The 11363-nt window shown below is 40.9% G+C and overlaps 1 long non-coding RNA gene across 1 annotated transcript; it reads right to left on the bottom strand.

Annotated features, from left to right (window-relative positions):
• Nucleotides 1–6828: 6828 nt before the first annotated feature.
• LOC311089926 lies at nucleotides 6829–8482 on the bottom strand. Its single transcript, XR_014607796.1, has 3 exons — nucleotides 8072–8482; nucleotides 7451–7577; nucleotides 6829–6988 (listed from the first exon to the last, which is right to left on the bottom strand). It is a non-coding gene; the product is annotated as an uncharacterized lncRNA (long non-coding RNA).
• Nucleotides 8483–11363: the final 2881 nt, after the last annotated feature.

Raw genomic sequence — 11363 nt, forward strand, 5'->3', positions numbered from 1 at the left:
TCAGGAAGTCCCGGAGCTGGAGTTGATGCCCCTCTTCCAAGCCCTCTCCTTTCAGGGAGTCCCCCATCAAATGGTCCGGCACCCTGTTCCCCCGGGGATCCATTCCCTGTCCCACCTGCCGAACAGCCACCTCCACGACCGCAGAGCTCACTTGACTAAAACAGACATCTTTACCCTCCCTCACTTGCTGGGGGTGCACTGCAGTGACTCGGGCCAGACGTTGATGGCAATAAAGCGTAACCGGATAAGGATTGACATTCCGCACTCGTACGGAGACTCTACCTCGATGGACTACAGTCAGCCCTCGGGCCACCTCAATGGACTGATTTGTGAGCCCGTGTCCACCTGACATTCAATCTCCACCCCGTTAACCTGGATCTCCACAGTGGGGCAATGCCCAACCCAGTCATCTCTGGGAGTAGGCATACAAAAGGGGTCACTCAAAGGGGTCCTGACCACTTGACCCACAGTGGCCGGTGAAACTAAAAACCCCCTTGAGAACTACGTCGGGAACCACACAGTCGACTAATGTGCCCCGATTCTCCACAACTGTTACAAATAGGCCGCCCTTGATCATCCCACTGGAACTTTAGGCGAACTGGTGGTCCAGGATGACGTCTGGGCTCTCGACTCCCATCCGAGTAAGACCGCTCACGTGTTGTTGGCATGCTGCTACGTTGACCCCAACGTAATTCCTCCAAGAGTGTTTTAGACAATTCAACCAACTGTCCCTTAACATCCTCCAGAAGTTCTGTCCGCAGCTCCTGTTTCCAGTCGACTGGTGTAGGGGAGGTCAAAGCACATGCACTACTAACAGCTGTACAAACTGGTGGGTCAGCCGTCTCACCTTGATCCATTTCTAAGGCCAAGGCCTCCTGTTTGAGATCTTCAAAAGACAATGCGGGGTCCCGGCGGAGCTGGAGCCGTATGCTCCGACGAACGGGTCCTTCCCGGAGCCCCAAGACAAACTGATCCCGCAGTAAGGAGTCTCCGTCCCCCAGACCATGATCCGGTCGTCCCTTCAACCGAGCAAACTGTTCTCTCAACCTCAGCGAATAAGACCGCAGAGTTTGCCTCGGCCCCTGACGAAAGTTAAAGAATTGGGCCCGGAGGGCGGCTACTGGAGTAGCGTCGCCATACAATTCTGCCAGGAAATCAAAAAGGGCTTTGGCAGTAGCTCGTGCAGCACTGGGCACAGCCAGGACTTCCCTCCTGGCTTCCCCCTCTAGGGAGCCTAAAACAAACTGTGTCTTCTGTGTGTCACTCAACCCTTGGAGACTTGCCAGGTACTCCATTTGTGTTTTCCAGTCCGGGAGACTCAACTCAGATCCCGGTCCTCCATAACGTTGTGCCCAGGGGGCGTGTTGGAGATTTTCCTTTGCCTCATGTAAAAGTCTGTATTTCTGTGTCTCAGTCAGAACCCAGGTTAAATCAGGATACATCAGGTCAAATTAGGTCAAGTGGTCTGTGAGGATGAAAGAGTACCTAACAAGCTCAGAGAGAAGATGTGTATGAGTAGCTGATAAGATGGTACTAAAAACGTCAATTAAAAATGATGGATGGTATGACAACACTGCAGGTGCATTGAATCATGTGACCAAAGATATTCTAGAAAATGGGTATGACCAAAGATTTTTCCACCAATAGAATAATGTCTCCGGGAAAGATGATGCTAACGGTAGCGAGATCTTGATAGTTGATTGGCTACCTAGTGATAAGAAAAGGTATAAGACCCGAGGTTCTGACCATTGCAGATCAGATGAACAGCTGCATCTCACTTTGTTGCTTGTCAATAAAGTTACTTCTTCTGACACCTGGAATTTCGACTCTTGAGAGATTTCTTCGAGACCCGATTTGAGGACTTAGAATTTGCTACAACAGGCGCCCATAAACACCGGCATAACTTGAGGTCTTACGGCTCTCACCTCTTCGTCTGCCATGACGAATCCGTGACCGCTACAACTCACAGTGGTAACCCTGCCGACTACGCCACTTTACTGTCACAGGTCGGGGTGGGCAACTACAAGGAGATGACCCGGCCCTCTTGAATTTGGGACACCACTGTGAGGAGCCGATACCACGGGCACACAGGCAGACAAAGGACCAACAAAATGAATAAGATTTAAAAAGGTTTTATTTAATTGAAAAATACTAATTAAAAATAAAGAGAGCTTCGACTTCTTGCAGTTAGCCCACACTGCACTGGCTTATTCCTCTTCACCGGGGCTCAGACAGACAGAGAATGATGGCTTCTTCAACGAAGCTAAACTGGTTCTCTTCACGGGGCTCAGACAGACAGAAATGGATATCGTTGCTTCAACAACGCTGAAGCGGACACTGCTGGAGACATAATAATACCGGAAGCAGTGAAAAGAAAACCATCCACTGACTTATCTAGTTAAAGAAGTAATGGAAAGGAGTTCACCACTGGTTGATCTCGTTCATCGGATTCCGAGACAGAAAAGCTATTATTTTCATAAATGGGCTGGATCTCCTCATGCCTTCGCTATGCACTCCCACTCGTGATTCACTGCAATCCACACAGAACAGCACACGTGATTACATCAATGTATAGCACTGCAAATCTTCATAACTCACAGCTTATGGCGTTGGCAGGGACTTCCAATCCTCAATTCTTCAATACAATCTCCTTAACATCCACAATAAAGCATAAGGTGTCCAATCCTCTCCAAAAGATAAGTTATAAGTCATAAAGTTCCATTGTATCTTCTAAAACATCCATCACATCACAATCCAAGCAATGTATAACACTTATCTCTCCTTAATGATGAATTCCCGCTGATAATTCGATCTCCACTCTCCAAGTATCCAATTCTTCTTCCAATCCAGAACAAACACACTAGTTGGAGCACCCGACTGACGAAACCACGTTGGCAGAGACGCAAACGGCTGGAGCACACACTGGAAAACACACACAGAAGACGATCCAAAACGAACAACTTCCAGCCAACACTAACCTCGAAGACGACACGAAAAGAAAGACCAACCAACTGTTCAGAAGATGAAGCCCTTTTGTATATCTTCCTCCCACTGTGATTTCCAATCACCGCTGATTTGCGTTCTTCTCACACCTGGAATTCATCGCCAGTTAATGCTTTTGCCCGGAGTTACAGGAACCGGAGCGCTCTCGGGTCCCACACCGAAAGCGCTCCCCCCGGAAATCATGACCGTGCACAAAGGTTCGAACAAAGGTTCCGCCTCTTCATTTGTCACCCGTGACACAGGCACACAGAGTATTTTTCTTGCCAGTTGTGCCATTGATGGAAACATATTTTGGTTGTGTTTCCAAAAACTAAGAATGTCTCTATCATTTTCCATTGTGGGCTTGTGCTTTAAATATTGTTCTAGTTCATCAACCCCGGTATCCAGTTCTGCATCCTCGACGTCAGCCCACTGGCTAAAGTGTTGCACTGGTCCTGGTCCTGGTGCTGGCCCAGCCATCTGTATCCTCCTCTTGCATCTGCTGGGCATTCACCTCAGTCGTAGCTCTTTTAGGGAAGCTGGCCAACTCTCCACGTGCACTTTCATATATTTCCTCCCTCTCTTTTGCGGTGAACATCCGAAGCTGCTTGAATTTTGGCCAGAGCAGCACGGCAAGCTTTTCATGGTGTCTCAGAACTATCCGTTCAGCCAAAAGTCCCATGCACCTATTAAATAGAATAGAATTAGTTGAATAATACATAAAAAAACACACAAAAAAATATAACAAACAGTGAAAAAATTAAATGCATAATAATAATAATAATTCTTTTTTTTATTTTAGCACATGTACATATACAGGCAATCTGTTAGAAAATTAGAAGAGTAATTATTAGACACTTACCTGTGTTTCAGTATCCTGAGCGGCACTGGATCAGCTTGGGACTGTGATATTTGGCAGTGTGTCATCAGCGTGGTTTTCCAGAGGGCCACTAAGTTAATTGTACAATATTTTGAGCCACTGAGCTCTTCAGTTGCCTGCTTAAAAGGCTGCAGGAATTGAATAATGTCTTTGGATATGTGACTCATGCGATGCATCTCTCCTCGTTCAAGCAGAATGGACTGAATATCTTCAAATGCATTAAGCACAGATTTGACCATCTCCAGTTTGGTATTCCATCTTGTTTCACATTCTTGTTTCAAAGACTGCTTAAGTCGTAGTTGTAATCCAGAGTGTTTAAAAAATGTTGTCAGGGTCTTGCATTGCTCAATGCAACTTCTTACTTCTTGCAGTTCTTCCTCATCTCCATCATGCTCTTCATCACCTTCCTTAGACTTCTTAAATGTGTGCTTCAGCACTGTATTCAGTACGTGTGCTATACAGCTTTTGTGCACCCATCGGGAGAGCGCTGCCTGCACATTTGCACCTTGGTCACTGACAAACACAAGTTTGTCAATCTCATCTGGGACCAGACCAAATTCACCTAGTTGCTTGAGCAGTTCTGTCTTCAGGTTTAAAGCTGTTTTCTTTGCCCCGGATGGAAATGCACATATATGTACATATGATGTGTATGTACATGTATGTACATATGATCCTGGTATTAAACTCCCAGGCATCATCTATATAATGCAGTGTGATGCAGGTGTAACTGACCTTCCTATGGTCATCTGTCCACATATCTGTGGATGCTCCGCATGCCAGTCCCTCAGCTATGGCTTTCCTAACTGTTGGCAGGAGCTCTGCTCTGAGACTTTAGTATTTTTTCTGTGTGAAACGAGATACCGTCACACCAGAAGGAAGTAAGTCCTTCACATTACACCGGCCATGTGTTGCTCCCGTGTCTAATATTGTCTGCGCCAAGTCGGTGAACGCGGGAGTTTCAAACATGCTAAAGGCCCTTAAATCCTTTGCGCAGACTTTAGTGCATTTTTCCAAAATCGTATCCTTTGCTTTTTTTGGAACTACACCCAATCTAAGAAAAGGCGCCACTGAAGATTGGGTCAAAACAGTTTTACCACACGACCTGGTGTGCTTTAAAAGATGCGATGTGCCAGTTTTTGTTGAATCAAACTTCAACAGTGCGTCACACGTTTTACACTTAACTGCACTTACTTTTTTCTGATGTTCGTCTACAATATGCATGAAGGATGCCCAGACAGAAGAGGTGCCCGTAGGTTTTACCTCTTTATACTAGTTTTTTAGCTTTTTTCGCACATCGCTCATGAAGGCATCCATTATTACCGTGCGTGCACTTGCATTAACTCTGAGTCTGTGTGCTCTGCTTCTAACGGCAGGGAGAGAGAGAGAGAGAGAGAGAGAGAGAGAGAGAGAGATCGCCTTGTACTCACACAGGTACAGCTCACACTTTTCTTTTCCTAATTTTACAAGTTGCAAGTTACAAAAAAACACAAGCAGTGTCTAATCACGGCCGGGTTTTCTCCGAGTCTGATCTGACTCTGATCGCACTGGTATTACACACAATGTTAAACAGACCCGGGACCCGAAGTAATAGATTCGGACCCGACCCGGACCCGGCTGATAATTTAAAATATAGACCCGAACCCGTACGGGTCCCGGGTCGACGGGTCTCGGGTTCACTGTGAAGACCTCTAGCTCAGACCCCAGAGGGTTAATATATCTGTCACGTGAACTGTTGTTAACAGTCAATAACCAACATAAACTGTGCTTTGCATAAAGATACAGAACAACCACTGGCTCTGCTCCCTTTTACTTAAACTCATTACTTCAGACTTATGTGCCATCCAGAAACTTGCGCTCTGCAAGCGAACAACGTCTTGTGGTGCTATCTCAAAGAGGCACAAAATCTCTTTCTCTGACCTTTTCCATGACTGTTCCCTGCTGGTGGAATGATCTGCCTAACTCAACCAGAGCTGCTGAGTCTGTAGCCACTTTCAAGAAACGGCTGAAGACGCTTCTTTTTTGACAGCACTTGATCCAGTAATACTAACACTTTCTCTTCTAATCTATTCTATTCTATTAAAAAAAATAAAAATAAAAATTAACATGTACAGCGTTAGACTAAACTGAGAAGGGTCATAGCACTTGCAAATTGTTGTCCTACTGTTAGTTTAACTGCTTCTATTGTTCTCATTTGTAAGTCGCTTTGGATAAAAGCGTCTGCTAAATGAATAAATGAATAAATGTAAAATGTAAATGCACAGCAAAAATCAGAGTGCACACCTGCAGTGTAAACCTAGAACCTTTGCAGAGCTCATTATTTAACACTTGGAAAGTACAAATGTACTCTAAAGCTGGTACTTTTTTATTTACAGTGTTTCAATAGTTTCCAACACCTGCAGTGTAAACCTAGAACCATCAGTGAGTGAAAAATACTCAAAGTCAGTGCTTTTTATGTCCGTTTATTTAACAATGTTCATAGATGTTCAAAAACCACAAACTCATACAAACACATGTAAAGCAACCACATACTGATAATCTCTATCAAAACCATAAGTAGTTTGGTCTCATTACAGCTTTGAGAATTCTCTGGTTGCTCTGGAATTAAATTAACTACGGGTTCATCAGATACATCAACTATGACGGGTTTGTTCTCAACTATGACGGGTTCGTTCTCAAATTGATCTAGACTTTTAGCGTTAAGTTTGTTATGGAGATGTTTTCTAAAGCCTGAAAAAGTCCAAAATCTCTGGTGGCATCCAGTCTGGTCACACATCAATTGACTGACCCAGACTTGCAAACAAAGCATCTGAACATCATAACTCTTTAGTTGAGGAGCTTAGCTCTAAGGTCCTTGACTCTGGGAGTTTCGTGAGAATGATCTACATCAATGTTGTAGATGGTGGTCTGCACAAATGTGTACATGCCATTTAAGGCTTGGTCATAGGAGATGCCGAAAACATAAAGTTCATCAAAGGCTGACAGGGAAGACTTGCCCTTGCAGGGAAGGAGATCACCATCCAATGCAATGTAGAACTCGTGGATGTGCTTTCTTGTCGTCCCAACTGCCAGGATGTAGGGCTGCCTCCTCTGGTTTGGACCAGAGTGCTCCTGAAGGCTGCGACATGACTGTAAGATAACAATAAACTGAAATGAATCTACACTGAACATCTCATTTTGATGGATAAGTCACACTCTAATAGAAACCTTTGATGGCACAGTTAGCTTTCCCATGCAGGATATATTCAGCATGTGATAAGGCAACCAAGGTTTTTGTACCACGGTCACACAAAGAGAGAGAATTAAACAGAGAGGTCATCAATGTTGGTTACCTTATCACATGTCCCAGCAAACTCCAATACGTTGGCAAGACAGACAACTAAAAATAAGAATGAACGAGCACAAGACTGCAGTCAAAAGAGGTGAACCCCACTCTCTATTCGCTATGCACTTCAAGGAGGCAAAACATAAATTATCAGACTTAAAATTCTGTGAAGGTGACATTGAAAAGAAACAGATCAATAATCTGGGGGGGTTACACAATTGCCTTTTGACAATGGCTATTGCCATTGGAGATCAGGACACACTGACCTTATGAAATTTGACTACATGGTCCACAGCTTCCCGGGTACTGATCTTTACAGCTCCCTTCTTTCCAATGGAGGTGGTGGCAGTAGGTAGACCAGCAGTAGCAGTGAGGCCATGTCACTATCCCAACCTGAGAAGGCAGAAGCACCTGCTTTAAGCATGATATACACCTGACCAAAACTTTTGATACTACATCAATATTAAAATTCAAAACTCTTTTCAATAACAATACTAGTTCTGCAACTAACTTTTTTTTTTGATAATCGATTAACCTGTCAATTATTAATCAATTGGTTGGATTAAAAGGCCATTTTTTTATTTTCTGTAGTTTATCGGGGAAATTTTATTCTGCACAATGCTCTCCTTCAAACATTGTGCAAATTGAAGCCTATGAAAACGATAGTAAATTGTTTTTAATCTTCCAGGCAATGCAGCCCTCATTGCTGTCTATGTCAAAAAAGTGTTCCTAAAGACAGTATCAACAAAGATGGAAATGTATAAAAAAAATAGTTTTAGCATGAATCAATAGAGATCTTTAGAAAAGAAGTATGAGACTTCTAAAATGCACCAGAACATTATTAATTTGTTTATTAAGATTAACCTTACTTTTAAATATGTACTCACATAGCCTTTTTTTGGAGTAGGGATCTTTTAGAGAGGGGAACAGTGTTACTATCCAGGATGTCGCTGAAGACCTCTTCGTCAACCTCTGTTCCACTGTCATCCAGCACATACATGTTTGTCTCAGGGGGTATGCTGAACTTCTCTTTAGCTTTGAATACAGAAAAAACATATGTTGTTGTGTTTAAAAATGCAACAAATTGGGAGAACAATAATGTTTTTTAGCACTATTTCTATCTTAATGGGCAAAGCTACAGTAGACTAGCATGGTGCTAAGAATAAAATTTCATATAAACATACATCTAAACCAGTGGTTGCGTAAGACTTTCACATTGTCCTTTATTTTGATGGATATGGTCGTAAAAATTGCACCATAATCTATTTCATATTTTAATTATAAGACATTTAATAGCTTTCGTTTTAATTCACATTTTCATTTTTAATCATGAACTTACATGATATAGGAGCATATAGGCTAGATTATGCAGTTTTTAATATATGAAGAGTCACTTTTCATAGTCAGGGTTTGTACAGATTTTGAAGAGTTTAATTTAAGCACTTCAAACATTTTTAAGGTCCCTAAATCCATTTTTCAAGCAGCAACAAAAATAAGAATATAAATAGTATAAACAGCGCCCCTTTAGAAAACAAGCTAAAATATTAGAATATTTAATATAAATACAACTTATGTATATTAAATCACTCTTTGGATACTTTTTAAAAATGTGGTTATATTTTTGTATAATATACAATATAAATAAATATTTGTACAATAAATATTATTTGTTGTCAACTGTAGGTTAGGTTCAGTTTTTTGTAGATGGTTGGAATAATAATAATGATAATAATGAGTATACAATGCATGAATATCTTCCTTAAATTCCTTAAAATATTATTTTAATAAATAAACATTGTTTTTAAAAGGACACGTGAAAAAGAGTGTTTAAGTGTTATCAATAGACTATTTAACTGAATCTAAACATATTCAGACAACACTGATTTGTTTTATTTATTCTTGTCAGTGGCAGCTCTGTTAGTCTGTATACACAGTAAGACATGATGCACACAGATCTACAGTTGTCATATCAGAGTTTTTTGTATCGTCCGTTGCTATGGTTATCACAGAACTATTATTTACAGAACTCACTCTGGTAAAAGCGGTGGTCACTTCCCGAAAGTTTAGTCCTCTAAGTATGGCAAGCCGTTTTAACATTTAATCATTTCAACCGACTAGTATCTATTTTCATGCTACTAGTACTTATTTTTTAGATACTAGTATCTATTCCATTAATTACTAGTACTTATTCATTATGTAGCGCCTCCTTCAGGTCACCAGGACACCACGGCCTAATGGGCACCAAGGTAAGTCATATAAGAGGGTACGTGGACCAGTACTCTAGATTCATAGGGAGCAGCAGTGAGAGATTAAATGAACAGACAGACAACAAAGGTAAGTTAGAATAATGTTGCAAGATTTATATTAAAGGGAAAAAAATAATGAATGAGATGAATTAAATTGTCTCTCTTTCAGCAAAGACAGAAATGGCAGAAAAGAAAAATGGTCAGTTGACTAACAATGAAACCACAGATCGTCAATAAATGCAAGAAAAATAAAACAATTGAATAAAATGGTTTATAGGTTTTCTCTTTTTCCTTGTTAGAATTATTAGTTATTTATCCCCTTTTTAATATCTTTCTTTTTCTTATAGGAGTTAGCCTATTTATTTCATTTTAATCTCTTTTTGAAAGCTAATTTATTGCAAACTTTCTCTATTTTAACTCTTATTTCAATATTTTCTTTTTACATATTTTTCTTTTAGTTTTATAGTTCCTTATTTGAACTAATTTTAGGTTTTAAGTTTCTTAATCAAAATCCACAATGGATTCGTTTCCTTTTTTTCCCAGTTCAACTCAGAAATAAAAATAAAAATAAAAATAACAATTATGTCTCAATTATTTCACACAATAAACCCTTCTCTTTAAAGTAAAAAACAAGCAATGAACAATCAATAAAGACCAATTCAACTGTCAATATATAAACAGTTCAAATATCCATAAATTCAGTAGTGTTTATTTCCCCAAATACCAGTCTCTGAATTCAAAAGAGAAAAAATATCGTCCATACCCCAGTGAACATTAGATGCAACAGTTCAGGCGTACCGTTGGTTGTGGTGAAAGGGGAAAAATAGAATACTGTCGATTGAGAAGAGAAAAGATAAGATTTCGACGTCAGTTCACTCTATCGTCCTGCACAGTCCTTTTCCTTCGTCCGGGGAAAACTAAGCAGAGGATCCGATGAAATCATTCGATGGTTTCGTTTTAATCAGGATTCGCTGGGAGGCTCGCCATCTTGTTCCACACAGTGATGAGTATGAGGCGCCACGTAGGATTTAAATCAAACTTCGCTCATCAATACATACATAACACACGTGCATATACACCTATAAATTACTCGCATATACATGTATACTATTGGATGTTCAAAATACACGTGCACACTAATATGAAATCCATACCAATACATATTATGTTAGTCATGAATGCATATACACTTGTGAATAACTTGCATATACATATAAACTTGACGCACGCATACACCTATAAACACTCGTACATACATATAAACTCTATGCGCGCATACACATCCATAAAACACTCGCGCATACATACAAAATAAAACGTGGATGCATGCTTTAGTTGTGTATGTATATGCGAGTGATTTCATATGTGGATGTGCGTGAACTTTTCAGTGCAACCGGAAGGCATTTCAGTGTAAAAGGAAGTCATTTCAGTGTAAAAGGAAGTAATTTCAGTGTAAAAGGAAGTCATTTGTGCATACATGGAAGTAACCATTTACCGCATTTGCAATCATGGAGAGGGATCGTGCTACAACTGAAGCAATTAGCATTTTGCGAAATGTGCTTGCTTCGCCCACTATTATAAGATCAATTGCTAATTCGGTTGAATCGAATGTGTCGCCTTCTGCTCAACTGCAGTCAGAAACAGAATCTGAATTGCGCACTTTGTTTCGGCCATCGGCGCCTGCTGTACAAAGCATCAATAACAGGCCAACATCATCTGCCGGCGAAGTTCACGGACCACAACATCACACTCGCCAGCAGGCACGTGCACACATAGACATCAAAGGGGGCTTGAGCACCTGCCCTTTTTATTCCTGGAGAGAAAGTGCCCTTTTTTCTGGGGTGCTTTTTTTATTTTTTATTTTTAAATAATATATATTTCTGTTTGCGCACAGCTTCCCTGTCAAACAAATATATTTATTGAAGAATAGTAT

This window comes from Abramis brama (genome assembly GCF_963993115.1).
Source record: "Abramis brama genome assembly, chromosome: 9".
Taxonomy (NCBI): domain Eukaryota; kingdom Metazoa; phylum Chordata; class Actinopteri; order Cypriniformes; family Leuciscidae; genus Abramis; species Abramis brama.